The sequence below is a fragment of the Nomascus leucogenys genome, chromosome 17 (assembly GCF_006542625.1).
Source record: "Nomascus leucogenys isolate Asia chromosome 17, Asia_NLE_v1, whole genome shotgun sequence".
NCBI classification, from domain to species: Eukaryota; Metazoa; Chordata; class Mammalia; order Primates; family Hylobatidae; genus Nomascus; species Nomascus leucogenys.
Genome location: NC_044397.1, coordinates 38,769,110 through 38,792,064, shown reverse-complemented (window position 1 = coordinate 38,792,064; position 22,955 = coordinate 38,769,110). Strand labels below are relative to the sequence as shown.

Here is a 22,955-nt window from a genome sequence, read left to right as displayed (position 1 = left end):
CCGCACTAGGCATGCCCCAGGTCAATGAATGAGGCTCGGTCCCTACCCTTAGTGAGCTTATATAAGAGGAAGACTCACAAACAGTGGGCTTTTTGGATGGCAACATGAATGAACGAATTAATGAATGAATGAGTGAATACAAGCTGCCTTTCCTCTCCACTGCTGTCTGGGTAATCATGCAGTATGTGCGGCAGGTGCCTATCCTGTCCCATTCCACGTGCACTCTGGAGGGTCCTAATCTAGGACACCTTAGCATATCTCATAGATGGCCAGCTATGGATCTAGGATTCACTGGGCAAATGGATTTATACTTTTTTGGTGGGCTTATAGTCACAGCTGTGTCTCTATATTTTATTTTATTATGTTATTATCTTTTATTTTTTATTTTTTTTGAAACACGGTCTCTGTCGCCCAGGCTGGAGTGCGGTGGTGTGATCTCAGCCCACTGCAACGTCTGCCTCCTGGGTTCAAGCGATTCTCGTGCGTCCACCTTCCTAGTAGCTGGGACATCCAGCTAATTTTTGTATTTTTAGTAGAGACGGGGTTTCGCCATGCTGGCCAGGCTGGTCTTGAATTCTAGAAGTCAAGTGATTCACCTGCCTCAGTCTCCCAAAGTGGCAGGATTACAGGGGTGAGCCACTGCACCTGGCCTGTTTTTGTATTTTACTATCAAAACCTAGTGGATTTTATTAACTAGGCTTATGTTGAGGGCCGGGCATGGTGGTTCATGTCTGTAATCCCAGCACTTTGGGAGGCTGAGGCAGGCAGATCACCTGAGGCCAGGAGTTCAAGATCAGCCTGGCCAACATGGTGAAACCTCATCTCTACTGAAAATACAAAAATTAGCCTAGCATGGTGGCACTCGCCTGTAATCTCAGCTATTTGTGAGGCTGAGGCGGAGAATCACCTGAACCTGGGAGACAGAGGTTGCAGCAAGCCGAGATTTTGCCACTGCACTGCAGCTGGGGCAACAGAGCGAAACTCTGTCTCAAAAAAAAAAAAAAACCCAAAAAACAAAAAAACTAGGGTTATGTTGGCACCGCTTGCTTTTTTTTTTTTTTTTTTTTTTTAAGGCAAGGTCTCGCTCTGTCACCCAGGCTGCATTCCAGTGCTGTGATCATAGCTCACCATAGCCTCAAACTCCTGGGCTCAGATGATCCTCCCACCACAACCTTCTGAGTAGTAGATGGGAATACAGGGGTACACCACGACACCTGGATAATTTTTAAAATTTTTTGTAGAGGTTGGGGGTCTCACTACCTTGCCCAGGCTGGTCTCGAACTCCTGGCCTCAAGCGATTCTTCTGCCTTGGCCTCCCAAAGTGCTGGTATTACAGGCACACCATACCAAGCCTGCATTTTCACTTAAATTTGCACTTGGAGTACATAACCCCCATACATGTGGATAAAGAACCAAACATAAGTTTCCCTGTCAGCTGCTGCTGCTTTTTTTTTTTTTCCTTTTGAAACTGAGTTTCACTTTTATTGCCCAGGTTGGAGTGCAATGATGAGGTCTTGGCTCACTGCAACCTCTGCCTCCCAGGTTCAAGCCATTCTCCTGCCTCAGCCTCCCAAGCAGCTGGGATTACAGACACCCGCCACCACGCCCGGCTAATTTTTGTATTTTTAGTAGAGAAAGGGTTTCACCATTGTTGGCCAGGCTGGTCTCAAACTCCTGACCTCAGGTGATCCACCCGCCTCGGCCTCCCAAAGTGCTGGGATTACAGGCGCGAGCCACTGCACCTAGCCCCATGTCAGCTTCTAAATGTAATGGCTTTCCTGGTTCCTTGGTGCCTAGCACGGTGCTGAAATTTCTCATGTATTCAGATATCTGTTGCTAATAAGTTTTGTTCATTTTGTTTGCCAAAACTTGATTTTCCCATCCCTTTGGGAAGCCAAGGCAAGACGATCACTTGAGGCCAGAAGTTTAAGACCAGCATGGCCAGGCCGGGCATGGTGGCTCACGCCAGTAATCCCAGCACATTGGGAGGCTGAGGTGGGCGGATCATGAGGTCAGGAGTTTGAGACCAGTCTGGCCAACATGGTGAAACCCTGTCTCTACTAAAGATGCAAAAATTAGCCAGACTTAGTAGCACGCGCCTGTAGTCCCAGCTACTCAGGAGGCTAAGGCAGGATAATTGCTTGAACCCAGGAGGCGGAGGTTGCAGTGAGCTGAGATTGCGCCACTGCACTCCACCCTGGGCGACTGAGCGAGACTCCCTCTCAAAAAAAAGACCAGCGTGGCCAACACGATGAAACTCCGTCTCTACTAAAAATACAAAAATTAGCAGGGCGTGGTGGTGCACGCCTGTAATCCCAGCTACTCGGGAGGCTGAGGCAGGAGAATTCCTTGAACCCAGGAGTTGGAGGCTGCAGTGAGCCTAGATTTCACCACTGTACTCCAGCCTGGGCGACAGAGTGAGACTCTGTCTCAAACAAAAAAAAAAAAAAAAAAAAAAGGACTTGATTTTCAGGGAATGAACTTTCCTAGTGAGGTTTCTTTAAAAATCTTTAATTTCCTGTGTCTGCAGTATGTCAGGAGGTGGTTCACAGCTCATTTCACTTTGCTTGAAACAAAGTATAAGCTTTCAGTTGGGGAGGACTGTTGCTTGTTTACTACTTTTCGATTCATTAGTAGAAGAGATAAAATTGTGCCTTATGTTTTACTTCATGGTACCGCCCAGAACAATGCAATTTGGAAATGAGTACACCTGTTTTAATTTTTTTGAACTTTTTGTGTGTGTGGAGACAGTATCTCCCTATGTTGTCCAGGCTGGTCTCAAACTCCTGGGCTCCAGCGATCCTCCCACCTCTGCCTCCCAAAGAGCTGGGATTACAGCATGAGCCACCACACCCAGCCTATATTTTACTATTTTACTTTAGTTTACTTTCGTTTCTATTTATTTATTTATTTATTTATTTATTTATTTATTTATTTTTTGAGACAGCCTCTCACTCTGTCACCCGGGCTGTGGTGCAATGGCATGATATCGGCTCACTGCAATCTCCGCCTCCCAGGTTCAAGCGATTCGCCTGCCTCAGCCTCCCGAGTAGCTGGGACTACAGTGCCCAACACCACGCCCAGCTAATTTTTATATTTTTAATAGAGACGGGGTTTCACCATGTTGGCCAGGATGGTCTCGATCTCTTGACCTCGTGATCTGCCTGCCTCGGCCTCCCAAAGTGCTGGGATTACAGGCGTGAGCCACTGCACCCAGCCAGTTTAGTTTATTTTTTTCCTCTCTTTAAATTTTTTATGCACAAGTAGATGTATTTATTTATTTGAGACAGGGTTTCTAGCGCCAGGCTGGAGTATACTGGTGCAATCATGGCTCACTGCAGCCTCTAACTCCTGACCTTAGGCAGTCCTCTTACCTCAGTAACATAATACAGGTTGGTTTTTTTTGTTTGTTTTTGGTTTTTTGAGACGGAGTCTCCCTCTATCGCCCAGGCTGGAGTACAGTGGCGCGATCTCAGCTCACTGCAAGCTCCGCCTCCCAGGTTCAAGTTATTCTCCTGCCTCAGCCTCCTGAGTAGCTGGGACTACAGGCACCCGCCACCATGCCCGGCTAATTTTTTGTATTTTTAGTAGAGACCGGGTTTCACCGTGTTAGCCAGGATGGTCTTGATCTCCTGACCTCGTGATCTGCCCACCTCAGCCTCCCAAAGTGCTGGGATTACAGGCGTGAGCCACTGCGCCCGGCAATATAGGTTTTTATAAGAATTAAATCTATTATCAAGCTAGGCGTAGCCGCTCATGCCTGTAGTCCCAGCGCTTTGGGAGGCCGAGGTGGGCAGATCCCCTGAGGTCAGGAGTTCGAGACCAGCCTGGCCAACATGGTGAAACCCTGTCTCTATTAAAAATACAAAAGTTAGCTGGGCATCGTGACAGGCAACCTATAATCTCAGCTACTTGGGAGGCTGAGGCAGGAGGAGTGCTTGAGCCCAGGGTGAGGCTACAGTGAGCTGTGATCACATCAGTGTGCTCTAGCATGGGAGAGAGAGTGAGAGACCCTGTCTCTCAAAACAAACAAACCATGATAACTGAATAACAAAAAGACAAGCAACCCTCACAAAATGGGCAAGAAACACACATGACCAATGAGCAAAAGATGCTCCACTTCATCTGTTATTAGGGTAATGCAAATCAGAATCACAGTGAGATATCTTTCATACCCATAGCAATCAGACAGGAAAAAGCAAAAGCAGAAAATAAGCACTGACAAGGATGTGGAGACACTGGAACCACAGCGCATTGCGGGTGGGAGTGGAAAAATCATGCAGCCACTGTGGTACTTTGATGGTTCCTCAAAAAGTTAAATATAAAATTACCATGTGAGGCTGGGCACAGTGACTCACGCCTGTAATCCCAGCACTTTGAAAGGCCGAGGTGGGAGGATTGCTTGAGGTCAGGAGCTTGAGACCAGCTTAGCCAACATGGTAAAATCCCATCTCTACTAAAAATACAAAAATTAGCCAGGCGTGGTGGCACTGTAGGTGGGACTACAGTCACAGCTACTTGGGAGGCTGAGGCACTGCACTGCAGCCTGGGTGACAGAATGAGAGAGACTTTGTCTCAAAAAAAAAGAAAAGAAAAAAGAAAAAGAAAAATATCATGTGAGGCTGGGCACGGTGGCTCACGCCTGTAATCCCAGCACTTTGGGAGGCTGAAGTCGGAGGATTGCTTGAGGCCAGGATATCGAGACCAGTCTGGGCAACATAGTAAGACCCCATCTCAATTTTTTTTTTTTTTTAATTGAGACAGAGTCACTCTGGAGTACAGTGGCGTGATCTCAGCTCACTGCAACCTCCACCTCCAGGTTCAAGCGATTGTCCTGTCTCAGCCTCCCAAATAGCTGGGATTACAGGTGTGCACCACCATGCCCGGCTAATTTCTGTATTTTTAGTAGAGACGGGGTTTTACCATGTTGGCCAGGCTAGAAAAATATTTTTTTAATTAAAAAAAAAAAAAAGAATTAGGGACCAGGCACGGTGACTCACGCCTGTAATCCCAGCACTTTGGGAGGCCGAGGCGGGCAGATCACAAGGTCAGGAGCTTGAGAACAGCTTGGCCAACATGGTGAAATCCCATCGCTACTAAAAATACAAAAATTAGCTGGGCATGGTGGCGTGCACCTATAATCCCAGCTACTCAGGAGGCTGAGGCAGGAGAATCGCTTAAACCCTGGAGGCGGAGGTTGCAGTGAGCTGAGATCACGCCATTGCACTCCAGCGTGGGTGACAGAGCGAGACACTGTCTCCAAAAAAAAAAAAAAAAAGGTTAAAATGGCAAATTTCATGTCATGTATATTTTGCAAAAAGGAAAACAAATCCATACCAAACTCAGACTTTTTCTTCAACTAGTTAGAATGAGATTAAGTTAAAGGGAAACCTCTTCACGGTTTACTCCAGTGCCCTGTGGTTGGGCATGGAGGCAGGCTGGCTGGCTCAACACGACTGAGATCGGGATTACAGAGGTAACTCATGCTAACCAAGCTCTTACAGACTGAATTATAAAACTAGAGCACCTTTCCCCCTATGCACAGTTTATAAGGGGAAACAGAATTGTCAGCTGGACTTAACAGAGCTTTCATTCTAAGCTGTTTACGTTCTCTCCGTCTGCCAACTGCATGCATGGAAATCCCCATAGAGCGGCAGCTGCCCAGGGAAGGGATTGCATTAGGATTTAGCAATGTCATCGGTCCTGTCCCCCACCTCCTCAGCCAGTACTGGGGTACCCTCCCGAACACTCCCTCGCCCCACATACTTGTGGGATTTCAGAACCAGTGGGGAAGGGCACGGCTCTGAGTGCAGGGCGGAGGAGGACTTCCGCCACCTGGAAACCGAGGGCCTGCGGCTGCAGGGGAAGTGACCAGTGTCTGTGCTGCCAGGGAGCCCTGGGAGGTGGCCGTTCGGAGGAGGGCAGCGGCGGGGGAAGGTGCCGACAGGCCACCGAAGGCCACAGCAGGCGCAAGGGCTTGGGGCCAGGAGGGACAGCCCTAAAGCCACCGTGAAAAGGATAGCCCTGGACAGCCAGGCTGACGCAGGAGAGAGAAAAAGATCTCGGTGTTGGAAGAAAGAGAGAGAGAGAGACTAATTATTGGGGTGGGGAGGGCATTTCTCACTATTGATTTTTAACACCGAAGACATTAAGAAAAAAAAAATAAATTGTACTCCAGCCTGGGCAACAGAGTGAGACTCTGTCTCAAAAAAAGAGAAAAAGAGGCCGGGCGCAGTGGCTCACGCCTGTAATCCCAGCACTTTGGGAGGCCGAGGCGGGTGGATCACGAGGTCAGGAGATCAACACCATCCTGGCTAACATGGTGAAACCCCATCTCTACTAAAAATACAAAAAAAAATTAGCCGGGTGCGGTGGCAGGTGCCTGTAGTCCCAGCTACTGGGGAGGCTGAGGGAGGAGAATGGCGTGAACCTGGGAGGCGGAGCTTGCAGTGAGCCGAGATAGCGCCATTGCATTCCAGCCTGGGCGACAGAGCAAGACTCTGCTTCAAAAAAACAAACAAACAAAAACAGAAAAAGAAAAAAATTGGTAAGTTTCACTATGTAAAAATGAAACCTCAGTATAACAATACAAAAAAAGGCCGGGCACGGCGGCTCATGCCTGTAATCCCAGCACTTTGGGAGGTGGACGTGGGTGGATCACCTGAGGTCAGGAGTTCAAGACCAACCTGGCCAACATGGTGAAACCCCGTTTCTACTAAAAAAATACAAAAATTAGCTGGGCGTGGTGGCAGGCGCCTGTAATCCCAGCTACTCTGGAGGCTGAAGCAGGAGAATTGCTTGAACCCAAGAGGCAGAGTTTGCAGTGAGCCGAGATCACGCCACTGCACTCTAGCCTGAACAACAGAACAAGACTCTGTCTCAAAAAAAAAAAAAGCCACAAAAAGTCAAAAGACAAACAGCTACACATAACAAACAAAAGGCTTTTTTAAAGACAGGGTCTTGTTCTATCACCCAGGCTGAATGCAGTGGTGCAACCTCAGCTCACTGCAGCCTCTGCCTCCCAGGCTCAAGCGATTCTCCTGCCTCAGCCTCCCAAATAGCTAGGATTACAGGCATGCACCATCACACCCAGCTAATATTCCTATTTTTAGTAGAGATGGGGTTTCACCAGGCTGGTCTCAAGCTCCTGACCTCAGGTGATCCACCCACCTCAGCCTCCCAAAGTTCTGGGATTACAGGTGTGAACCACTGCATTGGGCCTTTCTTTTTTCATTTATAAAGCGCTTATACAAGAGAGTAAGGGAAAAAAGCAAAAGACCTGGGCTGGGCGCAGTGGCTCACGCCTGTAATCCCAGCACTTTGGGAGGCCGAGGCGGGTGGATCACCTGAGGTCAGGAGTTCGAGAGCAGCCTGACCAACATGGAGAAACCCAGTCTCTAGTAAAAATACAAAATCAGCCGGGCATGGTGGCACATGCCTGTAATCCCAGCTACTTGGGAGGCTGAGGCAGGAGAATTGCTTGAACCCAGGAGGCAGAGGCAGGAGAATTGCTTGAACCCAGGAGGCAGAGGTTGTGGTGAGCTGAGATCACACCATTGCACTCCAGCGTGGGTGACAGAGCAAAACAAGGTCTCAAAAAAAAAAAAAGCAAAAGACCTAATTGTGAAATGCAAAAGACATCATGAATATTGTTCGCAGAAACAGAAATGCAAATGGTTAATAAAAATATAAAAAGATGCCCAACTTTGCCCACAATTAATGTACATGTCAGAATTGCTATAAAATGCTGCTTTCCCCCAGAAATGGGAAGGTATGGAGGATATGGACATTCTCTTTTCTTTTCTTTTCTTTTTTTTTTCATGACAGAGCCTTGCTCTGTCACCTAGGCTGGAGTGCAACAGCACGATATTGACTCAGTGCAATCTCCACCTCCCGGGTTCAAGCAATTCTCCTGCCTCAGCCTCCCGAGTAGCTGGGATTACAGGCACCCACCACCACGCCTGGCTAATTTTTGTATTTTTAATAGAGAGAAAGCTTCATCATGTTGGCCAGGCTGGTCTCTAACTCCTGACCTCGTGATCCACCTGCCTCAGCCTCCCAAAGTGCTGAGATTACAGGTGTGAGCTACTGCGCTGGGCCGATATGGACATTTTCATACCCTGTTCATTGGTATGTATCTACAGTGGTCCAATCTTTTTGGAAAGAAAATTGGCAATGTGTATCAAAATTTTAGGTGCACAGATCCTTTGATAATTTTGATGCTAAGAATTTGCTTTAAAGATATACTCATGGATGGCCGGCTGCGGTGGCTCACGCCTGTAATCCCCACACTTTGAGAGGCTGAGGCAGGCGGATCACGAGGTCAGGAGATTGAGACCAGCCTGGCTAACACAGTGAAACCCCGTCTCTACTAAAAATACAAAAACAAAATTAGCTGGGCATGGTGGCAGGCACCTGTTGTCTCAGCTACTCGGGAGGCTGAGGCAGGAGAATGGAGTGAACCTGGGAGGCGGAGCTTGCAGTGAGCTGAGATCATGCCACTGCACTTGAGCCTGGGTGAAAGAGCAAGACTTCCTCTCAAGAAAAAAAAAAGATATTCTCATTGCCAGATGCCGTGGCTCACCCCTGTAATCCCAGCACTTTGAGAGGCTGAGATGGAAGGATCACTTGAGCCCAGGAGTTTGAGACTAGCCTGGCCAACATGGCAAAACCCTGTCTCTACTAAAAATACAAAAATTAGCTGGGTGTGATGGCAGATGCCTGTAATCTCAGCTACTCAAGAGGCTGAGGCACGAGAATTGCTTGAACTCAGGAGGCAGAGGTTGCCATGAGCTGAGATTGTGCCACTGCACTCCAGCCTGGATGACAGAGTGAGACTCTGTCTTTAAAAAAAAAAAAAAAAAGAGATATACTCATAAAAGAATGCCAAGCCATGGCCGGGCGCAGTGGCTCACGCTTGTAATCCCAGCACTTTGGGAGGCCGAGGCAGGCGGATCACAAGGTCAGGAGATCGAGACCATGGTGAAACCCTGTCTCTATTAAAAATACAAAAAATTAGCTGGGTGTGGTGGCGGGCGCCTGTAGTCCCAGCTACTCGGAGAGGCTGAGGCAGGAGAATGGCGTGAACCCGGGAGGCAGAGCCTGCAGTGAGCCGAGATTGCGCCACTGCACTCCAACCTGGGCGACAGAGCGAGACTCCATCTCAAAAAATTAAAAAAAAAAAAAAAAAGAATGCCAAGCCACTTAACATTGCAAAAATATAAGAAACAACCTAAATGTCCATCATTAGGGGACTGGTTAGAAAAATATGCATAGTATGATCTCATTTTTATACACATTAAAAGGATGTGTGTGTGCCAGTACAGATTTTTGTTTGTTTGTTTCCTGAAAGGATGTCTTTGATGACAGGTACTAGAGGACTAAGAGAATACACTCCCCCTTTTAAAAATCATATTCATGGCCGGGCACAGTAGCTCACACCTGTAATCCCAACACTTTGGGAGGCTGAGGCGGGCAGATGACCTGAGGTCAGGGGTTCGATATCAGCCTGGCCAACATGGTGAAACCCTGTCTCTACTAAAAATACAAAAATTAGCCGAGCTGGGTGGTGCGTGCCTGTAATCCCAGCTAACTCGGGAGGCTGAGGCAAGATAATCGCTTGAACCTGGGTAGCAGATGTTGCAGTGAGCTGAGATCGTGTCATTGCACTCCAGCCTGGGCAAGAAGAGCAAAACTCAATCTCAAAAAAAGAAAAAAAATCGTCTGGGCGCAGTGGCTCAAGCCTGTAATCCCAGCATTTTGGGAGGCCGAAGCGGGTGGATCACGAGGTCAGGAGATCGAGACCATCCTGGCTAACATAGTGAAACCCCGTCTCCACTAAAAATATAAAAAAATTAGCTGGGTTTGGTGGCGGGTGCCTATAGTCCCAGCTACTCGGGAGCCTGAGGCAGGAGAATGGCGTGAACCTGGGAGGTGGAGGTTGCAGTGAGCCGAGATCGCACCTCTGCACTCTAACCTGGGCGACAGAGTGAGACTCCGTCTCAAAAAAAAAAAAAATCACATTCATAGCTGGGCATGGTGGCTCATCCCTGTAATCCCAGCACTTGGGGAGGCTGAGGTGGGCAGATCACTTGAGCCTAGGAGTTCCAGACCAGCCTGGGCAACATGGCAAGACCCGGTCTCTACAAAAAATACAATAATTAGCTGGGCGTGGTGGTGTGCACCTGTAGTCCCAGCTACTTAGGAGACTGAGGTGGGAAGATCACTTGGGACCAAGAGATAGAGGCTACAGTGAGCAGTGATTGCACCCCTGCACTCTAGCCTGGGTAACAGAGCCAGACACTGTCTCAAAAAAAAAAAAAAAATAACAAATAGAAAAACTAAAATCATATTCATCTTATTTTGTTTTTCAAAAATTCATTCATCCTAGGATGGGCACAGTGGCTCACGCCTGTAATCCCAGCACTTTGGGAGGCCGAGGTGGGAGCATCACCTGAGGTCAGGAGTTCGAGACCAGCCTGATCAACATGGAGAAGCCCTGTCTGTAATAAAAATACATTAGCGGGGCATGGTGGTACATGCCTGTAATCCCAGCTACTCGGGAGGCTAGGGCAGCAGAATCACTTGAACCTGAGAAGTGGAGGTTGTGGTGAGCCGAGATTGCGCCATTGCACTCCAGCCTAGGCAACAAGAGTGAGACTCCCTCTTTAAAAAAAAAAAAAAATTAGCCCAGTGTTGTGGTGCACACCTGTAGTCCTCGCTACTCAGTGGGGGTTGAGGCAGGAGAATTGCTTGATCCTGGGAGGTGGATGTTGCAATAAGCTGAGATCATGCAACTGCACTCCAGCTTGGGCAACAGAGTGAGACTTCATCTCAAAATAAATAAATAAATAAATAAATAATTTAAAAATTCACCGTTCCTTTACTTTTCATTGCAAATGCTACTTTCTTTCTTTCTTTCTTTTTTTTTTTTTTGAGACAGAGTCTTGCTCTGTTGCCCAGGCTGGAGTGCAGTGGCGCTCTCTCGGCTCACTGCAAGCTCCGCCTCCCGGGTTCACGCCATTCTCCTGCCTCAGCCTCCCAAGTAGCTGGGACTATAGGTGCCTGCCACCATGCCTGGCTAATTTTTTTGTATTTTTAGTAGAGACAGGGTTTCACCGTGTTAGCCAGGATGGTCTCCATCTGCTGACCTTGTGATCTGCTCGTCTCGGCCTCCCAAAGTGCTGGGATTACAGGCGTGAGCCACCGCACCTGGCTGCAAATGCTACTTTCTCCATGAAAAATTTTCTGCTTTGTGTCTAGCTTTCTTGTGCCATCTTGACACATTTACCTGAGTGCATATTGTATTTGATTCATTCATCGTATCTGCTTGAATCAGATGGTTATTGCTGGTGAATAGACAACAGTACTTAAGAATTCAGGCTTTGGATCTGAGCAGGTTTAGATCAAAATCTGGTTGTGGTTGTGCCATCTGTGTATCCCAGGCTGAGTACTGAGCCTTTCTGAGCCTCTTTAGCATGGGGGTGGAGGTGCATTCGGAGCACTTGCCACAAAGGCAGCAAGCAATGAGATAATCTATTAAGTGTTGAGCCTGGTGTGTGGTTCCGAAGGACTGCTCAATACATGTGAGCCATGATCACACATTTCTGGAGGGCACAGATGGTCTCGCAGGCTTTCCAGAATTTAGTAGTTGTTCAGATTCTTTCTTGATACTCATTGGTGCCCCTCGCTTTCTTCCATTATCTCCGGGTCAGTCTGAGCTCATCTGGGATTGGAAAACACGGCAGGGTGGTATGAATGAAGTCAGCCTACAGCCCCAGGTACAAGCCAGAGCTTGGTCAGCCCCCTCTCTAGGTTTAGGGGGAAGGGAATGGATAATTAACACCTTCTCACTGCTGGGAAAACAATGAAAAGTACTTGATAGTGGGTTAATTTCTTTTTTTCATACAGAGTTTCACTCTGTCCCCCATGCTGGAGTGCAGTGGCGTGATCTCGGCTCACTGCAACCTCCACCTCCCAGGTTTAGGCGATTCTCTTGCCTCAGCCTCCCAAGTAACTGGGATTACAGGCACCTGCCACCATGCCTGGCGAATTATTGTATTGTTAGTAAAGACGGGGTTTCACCATGTTGGCCAGGCTGGTCTTGAACTTCTGACCTCAGATGATCCATCCGCCTTGGCCTCCCAAAGTGCTGGGATGACAGGTGTGAACCACCACGCCTGGCCAGATGGTGGGTTAATTTCACTTTTGAACAGCATCATTCTGATTGGCTTTTCCTCCTCCTTCCAACCCATTGTTCAAAAATTCCCTTTATTCTTTGATGAAAACTTTCCCAAGTGGGTCATCTACCTTAAGTATAATAAACACCAGGTCCTGAAGGGGTTAAAAAAGGTTGCTATGACTCACCAGAAAAAGAGGAAAGGGTTGGTAAACGCAATGCTAAAGAATCAAGAAACTGGTGGTTAAGTCCACCGTGGAAACAAAAAGAGAAAAGGAAGGATGCAGGTATTTGTTGTCAGCATTTAACCTAGATTTTTCTTCTCTTGATTTTATGATTATGTTGCAAAGCTATAGGTTGTCTATATATATCTATATATATGGAATTGTTCTATAATAATATACTGTAATAATATGCTATATATCTATAATAATATACTATACATCTATATTATACATCTATAATAATATACTGTAATAAAAGTTATGTGACTATGGTCTGTCTCTGCCTCTCTCTCAAAAATATCTTTTTGTACTGAACTCCGCTATTTTTGGACCGCGGTTGACCGTGGGTAACTGAAACTGCAGAAAGCGAAACTGCAGATAAGAGGGGGAACTACGGTAGACGCCACGCACCCGTTAGTCACTTGGGAGCCGTCTGGGTTATCAGATCGACTGTCTGCAAGTATTGCATTGCTTGTGTTCAAATCACTCTTATTTTCCATCATAATGGCCCCAAAGCACAAGAGTAGTGATGCTGGCAATTTGGATAGGCCAAAGAGAAGCCGTAAAGTGCTTCCTCTAAGTGAAAAGGTGAAAGTTCTCGACTTAATCAGGAAAGACAAAAAATCCTATGCTGAGGTTGCTAAGATCTACGGGAAGAATGAATCTTCCATCCGTGAAATTGTGAAGAAGGAAAAAGAAATTCGTGCTAGTTTTGCTGTCTCACCTCCAACTGCTAAAGTGACGGCCACAGTGCGTGATAAGTGCTTAGTTAAGATGGAACAGGCACTGCATTTGTGGGTGGAAGAGATGAACAGAAAACGTGTTCCCACTGACAGCAACATGTTGCGCCAGAAAGCCTTGAGCCTATACCAAGACTTCAGCAAAGGATGCTCTGAAACTGACACCAAGCCATTTACTGCGAGTAAGGGATGGTTACACAGATTCAGGCATAGATTCTCACATCATTACAAGAAGAAGAAGAAGGGTGAGTACAGTACAAGTTATTTTGAGAAAGAGAGGAGAGAGAGAGAGAGAGAGAGGGGGATCACATTCACCTAACTTAGTACTTGCTATACTTGTTCTATTTTATTATCATTGTTGTTAATTTCTTCCTGTGCCTAATTGGATTTGGTATTATCCAAGGTTTCAGGCATCCACTAGCCATCTTGGAATGTGTCCTCCACAGATAAGAGGTGACTACTGTATTCGCTCTCTCTCTCTCTTTTTTAACTTTTATTTTAGGTTCATGGGTACATATGCGGGTTTGTTATATAGGTAAACTCGTGTCACCAGCGTTTGTTGTACAGATTATTTTGCCACCCGGGTACTAAGCCTATCTAATAGTTATTTTTTTTCTGCTCCTTATCCTTCTCCCACTGAGGCGGGCGGATCACCTGAGGTTGGGAGTTCGAGATCAGCCTGACCAACATGGAGAAACCCCGTCTCTACTAAAAATACAAAATTAGCCGGGCATGGTGGCGCATGCCTGTAATCCCAGCTGCTCGGGAGGCTGAGGCAGGAGAATCGCTTGAACCTGGGAGGCAAAGGTTGCGGTGAGCCGAGACAGTGCCATTGCACTCCAGCCTGGGCAACAAGAGCGAAACTCTGTCTCAAAAAAAAAAAAAAAAAAAGAAAGAAAGAAAAGAAAGAAAAGAAACATGAACTTTCTTCATATTAAAAAAAATGTTTTGAGGCCGGGTGCGGTGGCTCACTCTTGTAATCCCAGCACTTTGGGAGGCCGAGGTGGGCGGATCACGAGGTCAGGAGATCGAGACCACGGTGAAACCCCGTCTCTACTAAAAATACAAAAAATTAGCTGGGCGTGGTGGCAGGCGCCTGTAGTCCCAGCTACTCGGAGAGGCTGAGGCAGGAGAATGGCGTGAACCCAGGAGGCGGAGCTTGCAGTGAGCCGAGATTGTGCCACTGCACTCCAGCCTGGGCAATAGAGCGAGACTCCGTCTCAAAAAAAAAAAAAAAAAAGTTTTGAATGCTAAATAATACCATCTAATATTTATATAACACGTACCCAAGTTGATAAAGTATTTTCATCTACATATCATCTGATTTCCCCAAATCCCTGGAGAAGGCAGAGAAAATACTATGGAGGTTTTATTTTTAACAACTTAAATTTAGAGCTTTATATTTAAAAACTTAAATTTAAAAACTTCAAAAAACAACGACAATGTTAACATAATCTTAAATAGCAGATAAAATTCATCTAAATCCTGCTACCCCAACAAAGAAAACTGTTTATTTCAACTGGTGCAACATGAATATTCGTTTTACTGTGTCGGCCAGATGCTCACACAAAAGGCAGAGCTAGAGCTGGAAGGTCTATTTAGATCACATCTACATTATTAATTGTTATGAATAAATTATAACTTGGATTTAGTTTTTTTTTTCCACCTTTGGATGAATTCTAAGAACCATACATACTGGAAAAGGTCGTCATTTATTCAGGATTCTAAATATTCAAATTATTCGAACAAAAAACCGTTCAAAAACAGTGTTTTATAATCAGTATTAAAAAATATCATTGTGGTTGGATGTGTTGGCTCATGCCTGTAATCCCAGCACTTTGCGAGGCTGAGGTGGGCAGATTACGAGGTCAGGAGTTCGAGACCAGCCTGACCAACATGGTAGAATCCCGTCTCACCAAAAATACAGAAATTAGCCAGGCGTGGTGGTGCTCGCCTGTAATCCCGGCTACTCAGGAGGCTGAGGCAGGAGAATTGCTTGAACCTGGGGGGCAGAGGTTGCAGTGAGCCGAGATCACGCCACTGCACTCCAGCATGGGATACAGCTGGGGATCCCACTCCAACATGGGAAACTTTGTCTCAAAAAAACAACAACAACAAAAGTGGCTGGGCATGGTGGCTCACGCCTGTAATCCCAGCACATTGGGAGGCCAAGGTGGGCGGATCATGAGGTTAGGAGTTTGAGACCAGCCTGACCAACATGGTGAAACCCTGTCTCTACTAAAAATACAAAAATTAGCCGGGACTGGGGGCACGCACCTGTAATCCCAGCTACTCAGGAGGCTGAGACAAGAGAATTGCTTGAACCCAGGAGGCGGAGGTTGCAGGAGCCGAGATCGCGCCATTGCACTCCAGCCTGGGCAACTGGAGTGAGAGAACTTGTCTCAAAACAAAAAGCAGAAAACAAAAAAACAGAGTACCTGAACTTTCACCAGAATTATGGTTTTGGGCAATCTAAAATATACTACTGAGGGCTGGGCGCGGTGGCTGAAAGTGCAATGGCAGCACTTTGGGAGTCCGAGGTGGATGGATCACCTGGGGTTAGGAGTTTGAGACCAGCCTGGCCAACATGACCAACATGGTGAAACCTCGTCTCTACTAAAAATCCAAAAATTAGCCAGGTGGGGTGGTGTGCACCTATAATCCCAGCTACTCAAGGGCCTGAGGCAGGAGAATCGCTTGAACCTGGGAGGTGGAGGTTGCAGTGAGCTGAGCTTGTGCCACTGTACTCCAACCTGTGTGACAGAGTGAGACTCCATCAAAAATAATAATAAATAAATAAAATAGAATATATGAGAGACAGTGGGTGCAGGTGCTCATGCCTGTAATCATAGCACTTTGGAAGGCTGAGGCAGGAGGACTGCTTGAAGCCACGAGTTTGGAACCAGCCCGGTCAACATAGCAAGACTCCATCTCTATCAAAAAAAAAAAAAAAATGATATAACAGAGTCACCAAAAGAGTATTCAGTTTGGATTCAAAAAAACATCTTTAAAAAGAGCATATGATCCCAACAACAGAGATCTCAACAAAGTGGCATAACCATGGTCCTGTCACTGTGGGCTTTCAGGGGTTCCTATGCAGGGTTCCATGATCACATGCTATTTCTGTTTTCTTTTCTTTTTTTTTTTTTTGAGGTGGAGTCTCGCTCTGTCTCCCAGGCTGGAGTGCAGTGGCGCGATCTCGGCTCACTACAACCTCCGCCTCCTGGGTTCAAGCAATTCTCTGCCTCAGCCTCCCAAGTAGCTGGGATTACAGGTGCCTGCCACCACGCCCGGCTAATTTTTTGTATTTTTAGTAGAGACGGGTTTCACCATCTTGAGACGGAGTCTCACTCTTTTGCCCAGACTGTAGTGCAATGGCGCGATCTCAGCTCACTGCAACCTCTGCCTCCCTGGTTCAAGCGATTCTACTGCCTCAGCCTCCCGAGTAGCTGGGATTACAGGCACATACCACCATGCTTGGCTAATTTTTTTTTTTGTATTTTTAGTAGTGATGGGGTTTCACCATGTTGGCCAGGCTGGTCTCAAACTCCCGACCTCGTGATCCTCCCACTTTGGCCTCCCAAACTGCTGGGATTACAGGCATGAGCCGCCGCGCCAATCACCTGCTATTTCAAAGCAGTCAACAAAGCTCTAAGCCCAGAGTCTAAGCGAAGATGCATCTGAGTTGGTGGAATTGCTCACGTGGGGTCCAGATTCATCTCTAGCTTGGCCAAGGCCCATTTGACTTGGCTTTGTTTCCCACCAAACAGAAGAATGGAAAAGTCACATCATATGGACGCTTATCTGAAGGCTAAGCTAAACATTAACAAAAAGAGAGGGGGAAATAATTGAAATAACATGGATGGTTCTGCCAGCTGTTGGACTCTGTACTTACGTCTTGACTGACCATGAGCTGAGAGCCGCAAATCTGCTCTTGCTGAAGCCCCAATCCAGTCTGCATCTCTTGGTATACGCATCCTGTGATTCTAGTCTTTTTTTTTTTTTTTTTTGAGATGGAGTTTCGCTCTTGTTGTCCAGGCTGCAGTGCAATGGCACGATCTCGGCTCACCGCAATCTTTCCCTCTCAGGTTCAAGCGATTCTCCTGCCTCAGCCTCCTGAGTAGCTGGGATTACAGGCATGTGCCACCACGCCCGGCTAATTTTATATTTTTGAGACTTTTTTTTTTTGAGACGGAGTCTTTCTCTGTCGCCCAGGCTGGAGTGCAGTGGCGCGATCTCGGCTCACTGCAAGCTCCGCCTCCCGGGTTCACGCCATTCTCCTGCCTCAGCCTCTCAGGCGCCCGCCACCACGCCCAGCTAATTTTTTTGTATTTTTAGTAGAGACGGGGTTTCACCGTGGTCTCGATCTCCTGACCTCGTGATCCGCCCGCCTCAGCCTCCCAAAGTGCTGGGATTACAAGTGTGAGCCACCGCGCCCGGCCTAATTTTATATTTTTAGAAGAGATGTCGTTTCTCCATGTTGCTCAGGCTGGTCTCGAACTCCTAACCTCAGGTGATCTGCCTGCGTCGGCCTTCTAAAGTGCTGGGATTACAGGCATGAGCCACTGTGCCCAGCCCGATTCTAGTCTTTAAAGGAGGATTTCCTGGCTGGGTGCAGTGGTTTACGCCTGTAATCTCAGCACCTTGGGGGGCTGAGGCAGGCGGATCACTTGAGGTCAGGAATTTGAGACCAGACAGACCAACATGGTGAAACCCTGTCTCTACTAAAAATCCCAAAATTAGCCGAGCATGGTGGTGCATACCTGTAATCCCAGCTACTTGGGAGGCTGAGGCAGGAGAATCTCTTGAGCCCAGGAGTTGGAGGTTGCAGTGAGCCAAGATCGCACCACTGCACCGCAGCCTGGGCACCAGAGTGAGACCCCATCCCCTCCCAAAAATATCAATAAATAAAGGAGGACTTCCTACTACATCATTTTTAGACACAAATCAACTATTATTTTTCATCTATTGCCCAATCCCCAAAACGGTAATCTGATCCTACATTTGAAAAAAAACCCTGGGTCCAGTGCAGTGCCTCATGCCTGTAATCCCAGCACTTTGGAGGCCATGGCAGGAGGCTCATTTGAGCCCAGGAAGTCAAGACCAGCCTGGACAACATAGTGAGACCCGTCTCTACAAAAAACGAAATTAGCTGGGTGTGGTGGCACATACATGTTGTCCCAGCCATTCGGGAGGCTAAGGTGGGAGGATGGCTTGAAACTGGAGTTGGAGGCTGCAGTGAGCTGTGATCGAATCATTGCACTCCAGCCTGAGTGATACAGTAAGACCCTGTCTCAAAAACAGGAAAAAAAAAAAAAAGTAAAACAAAACCCTAGCTTTGCAGAGAGATAGTATCCAAAGTGATTTATTTATTTATTTATTTTTTTTGAGACAGAGTCTCACTCTGTCACCCAGGTTGGAGTGCAGTGGCGCAATCTCGGCTCACTGCAAGCTCCGCCTCCCGGGTTCACGCCATTCTCCTGCCTCAGCCTCTCCCAGTAGCTGGGACTACAGGCGCCCGCCACCACGCCCGGCTAATTTTTTGTATTTTTAGTAGAGACGGGGTTTCACCGTGGTCTCGATCTCCTGACCTCGTGATCCGCCCGCCTCGGCCTCCCAAAGTGCTGGGATTACAAGCGTGAGCCACCGTGCCCGGCCCCCAAAGCGATTTATAACAGTGGCCACAATTAATGTAGTATCTATACCACTAAGATGAAGGGCAAATTGGTCAATGAATAGTGACAAGTGTTCCAACAAGCTGCAGTGAGCCAGACCTTAATGAAGACAGAACACACAAGATCTTTATGACTGTAACACATGAATTTGAGGGTTACAAACCTTAATGGCAAAATGCTCAGAAAAACGCTTTGTCTGCATACACATTGCCTCAACAGAGACAGCTTTCTGACTAGAGGTAATTCAAAACCAGCTCATGTTGACCTAACCGTTTTAGGAATTGCTTCAGTCTCGAAGAAGTTGGAGTTGTTTATGAAGAGGCAGCAAAATTCCACTGTGGGCCCGGTGCGATGCTCACGCCTGTAATCTCAGCACTTTGGGAGGCTGAGGCAGGCAGATCACTTGAGGTCAGGAGTTCGAGAACAGTCTGGGCAACATGGTGAAACCCGTCTGTACTAAAAATACAAAAATTAGCTGGGCGTGGTAGTGCACGCCTGTAATCCTAGCTACTCAGGAGGCCGAGGCAGGAGAATCGCTTGAACCCGGGAGGTAGAGGTTGCCGTGAGCCGAGATCGCGCCACTGCACTCCAGCGTGGGCGACGGAGCGAGGCTTGGTCTCAAAAAAAAATTCCACTGTGAACCACTAAACAAATTCATAGAAGAAAGGAACTATCTTCCAAACTTTTTCACGATGATAAGGGTCATCTTGGCTAAATAAACTTCTGCCTTACTCACTTTGTAACACCCTCCCAAATTCTACTCTACGACTCCACTGTACCCAGGAAATCCTTTCCTCGACCCCTCCAGGTGGAGAAACCACTCTCTCAACAAAACATACTCACTGAAGTCCACAGTAGCTGAAATCTGCATCTCGTAGGCTGGCTGCTCTTACTAAAGTGAGTTATAGGCTTCTCAAGAGTTAAATTTGTTCCTAAATATATGTCAGTGGCACGTGGTATTGGGAATAGAGAATTTAATTAAATATTACTAAGTATCAATGAAATACAAGTGCAAAAAGAAAGTTGCTCTTGTGCAAACTTAATGAATGACTTTCGAGACAATCGACAAAGGAGAGTCACAATCTTATTAGGCAAGGACCGAAGGGATCCTAGACATTGTCCGGGAAATCGCAAAAATTCAGGCTTCTGTAATCAGATTGCTTCTCCGGTGAGCTTTACGCTCTCCATGTATTTTTTAAAAAAATCCAACATGAAAATTCTAGAGGAGGCTTTATTGGGTGCGGTCTGTGCAAGAGAGACGATGGGGAATGCCAATCGCAGAACCCAGATTGAAAGGAAAGGTTTTTTGGACCCACATCAAAAGACTGGCTGTTCGGAAAGTTTTCTCACTAGCGACAAAGGCTTGGAGACTGGAAAAAGCGTCGTGGTCGCCACCTACCGAGAAGCGGCGGGTCGGGGGAGGATGGCCGTCGTGGCCCGAATCCCCAGTGGGTGGTACTGGGTCGGTGGGGGGGGGGGGGCGGAAATCAAAAAACCACTCAATCTTGTGCTTTACATAAACATCTAAAAATCGTCGGCCTCGGGGTTGTAAAGTTTTGGAGTTTAACTTAGGTGAACAGTAATGTCTCTCCAGTTTCAAAACCCACCAGCTAATGCAAGTTGAGAAGCAAAAAATAATGGTAGGGGGAGGAGTTTGAGTTAAATCGCATCGCGGTTGACAGAACAAAACAAGAGCTACGAGTCAGGATTTCTGCTCCCACTCCCTTGCAAGTTTCCTTCCAAATCCTGAGGGAGAGACAGAGGTGGAGGGTCTGGGGGAGGAATTAAAACACAAGGTCTCCTCCCCTCTCGCCTGTCCGAACTTGGGGGCAACGGTCTCTTTGGAGGCCAGCTTGGAAAACATTAGAGAGGAGTTCTTTGTGTCCCGGAGGGTGGTGCTGGGCGGAAAGGCTCCCCTTTTGCAGAGCACAGAGGACGACGGGCCGGCCCGGGGCTCCCCGGCTTTTGCAGCGTCCCTGCCTCGCAATTTGCAAGGAATGTGGGGTGCAAGAGCAAGTGGGGAACTTGGACGGCGGCTGGCGCGCGGTGGGGACGAGGCCGGAGCCACCACCCGTCCAGATTTCCGTTTCTGCACCCCGGCTCCCCTCCCCCACCCGGGCGGCCGCGCAGGCCCCAGGTGCAGCCATGTTCTCGCTCCCACTACCCTCGCCTCCATTGACAGCCCTTGCTGGAGAGGGCCGGGCGCCGCGCTTGCCTAGTCCTCGGGTTCGGGGCTAGCTGGCTCGGTGCTTCCTGGGAGTTGTAGTCCATGGCCACCGCCGCCGCGTTGACCGGGAACGCATCCGAAACTACAACTCCCGCTGGGCGGCGCTGCGGATGCGCACGCGCAACGCGCCTTCGAGGAACAAAAAAAAAAAAAAAAGAAAAAAGAAAAAAAAAGGAGGAGGAGGAGGGTGAGAGAGAAGCTGGGAGAGCAGAGAAAAGGGGCCACCGGTCGCCCCCCCGCTTCCCCGCACGCGCTCTCCAGCCGCGGCCGCCCGCCTGCCGCGGTCACCCCGGCCTCTGCCTCTGTCCCCCAGTGATCGGATCAAGGCGCTGAGCGAGGCCCTGCCTGCGGGGCGGCCATGCGGCGGTGACAGGAGCGCGGCCGACACTCACGGGCCCCTCGCCCCCTGTCGCCTCCCGTCCGCTCGCCAGCTCCCCTCAGCCGAGGCTGCTCCGCGGCGGCCGCAGCCCGCGCGCGGCCCACACTCGCCTCCCCTCGGCACCTCCGGCCCCGGCGCTGCCTGGAGGCGGCCGCACTCGGGTGAGTCCCTCTCGCCTCATCCCCGCGCCCCCCGCCCCCGCCTCGGGGGCCATTGCGAGCGGGGACCTTTATTGGAGACTTTGCCCCGCTGGGGCCTGCAGGGACAGGGGCCTGGGAGCCGCGGCCCGCCGCGCGCGGTGTGGGGCCTTGGGGGGCGCCCGTGCCGCCTCCCCCTACCCCCACCCCCACCACCTCGCCGGGTCTCGAGCCCCGCCGGCCTTGGCAGTGGCCGAAACGAGGCGATGGGGGTGGGGCGGCACGGACGCGGTCGCGGGGGACGACAGTGGCACGCGCGCGCCTCGGTGCGCGTGGGGGAGGGGCGCGCGCGCCAACCGGCGTGGGGTGGGGGGGCGCCTCGCGCGTGCGATCCCGCGCGCGAGCGAGCGAGCGGCCCTGCGGGCTGCGCATGCCCCGCCGCGCTGATTGGCCGGCTAGGCGGTGCGGGGGCGCGCGCGGTGCCAGGCCCGAGCCGCCTTGGGGTCGCGCTCGCCTGGTGTATCTGGGGCTCCTGCGCCGGGGCAGCAGACGCGCGGGATTGGCGGACCGGCGCGGGGGCGGGGCCGCGCGTTGCCTGGTAACTGCGGCGGGAGGGGGAGCGGGAGCGCTGTCCCCCGCCCCGCCGCGCTCCCAGGTGGAGTCCGCAGTGGGCTTTGTCCCGGGCCGGCCCGGCGCGCCTGTCCCGCGGGGCCTGTTCTTTGGGGGAAATAAACACAATGACCGGAAGGAAAACTTCAGCCTTAGGCCATGAAAATTAAGCCGTCTGGGTTCGGCCAGCACCCAGACGACGGGAGTGCAGAGGAAGAAGGAAAATGAAATGGAAAAAGCTGTCTCCTTCCCGCTCCCTGACTTCTCCACTTTTTCTTAATCCAACTTTTGCCTTTTCGTGTAGCGAATTTTGTCCTCCCTAGGTTATAGATTTGCGCTGATTTGCGGCTGGGGATGTTCACAGGTGGGGTGCTGTTCGAGTAGTGTCCACTCTTGCCGATGCGCAGCTCTTGCTGACTACTGACCTCTTTTTTTAAAAAAAAATTATTTGTGGAGATGCGTTCTCACTACGTTGCCCAGGCTGGTCTTGAACTCCTAGGCTTAAGCTATCCTCCCACCTTGGCCTCCCAGAGTGCTGGGATTACAGGTGTGAGCCATCGCTTTCGGCTTAATTTTCTTTTTTTTAGGAAGAGTCTCTCTATGTTGCCCTGGCTGAAGTGCAGAGTGGCACAATCATAGCACATCGCAGCCTCCAACACCTGGGCTCCAGCGATCCTCCTGCCTCAGCCTCCCCAGTGCCTGGGACTACAGGCGCATGCCATCATACCCGGCTAATTTTTTTTTTTTTTTGAGATGGAGTCTCACTATGTGGCCCAGGCTGAAGTG

At 49.0% G+C, this 22,955-nt stretch overlaps 1 protein-coding gene across 6 annotated transcripts in view; it reads left to right on the top strand.

Moving 5' to 3' along the window:
• The first annotated feature begins 21,186 nt into the window (after window positions 1-21,186).
• The window catches only part of GTF2I (general transcription factor IIi), a 107,862-nt gene continuing 106,093 nt past the window's right edge, over window positions 21,187-22,955 (top strand). For all 6 annotated transcript variants that reach the window (XM_030796813.1, XM_030796810.1, XM_030796812.1 and 3 more), the window contains exon 1: window positions 21,187-21,584. The gene's annotated coding sequence lies outside the window, so the exon portion shown is untranslated. The remainder of the gene's footprint in view (window positions 21,585-22,955) is intronic.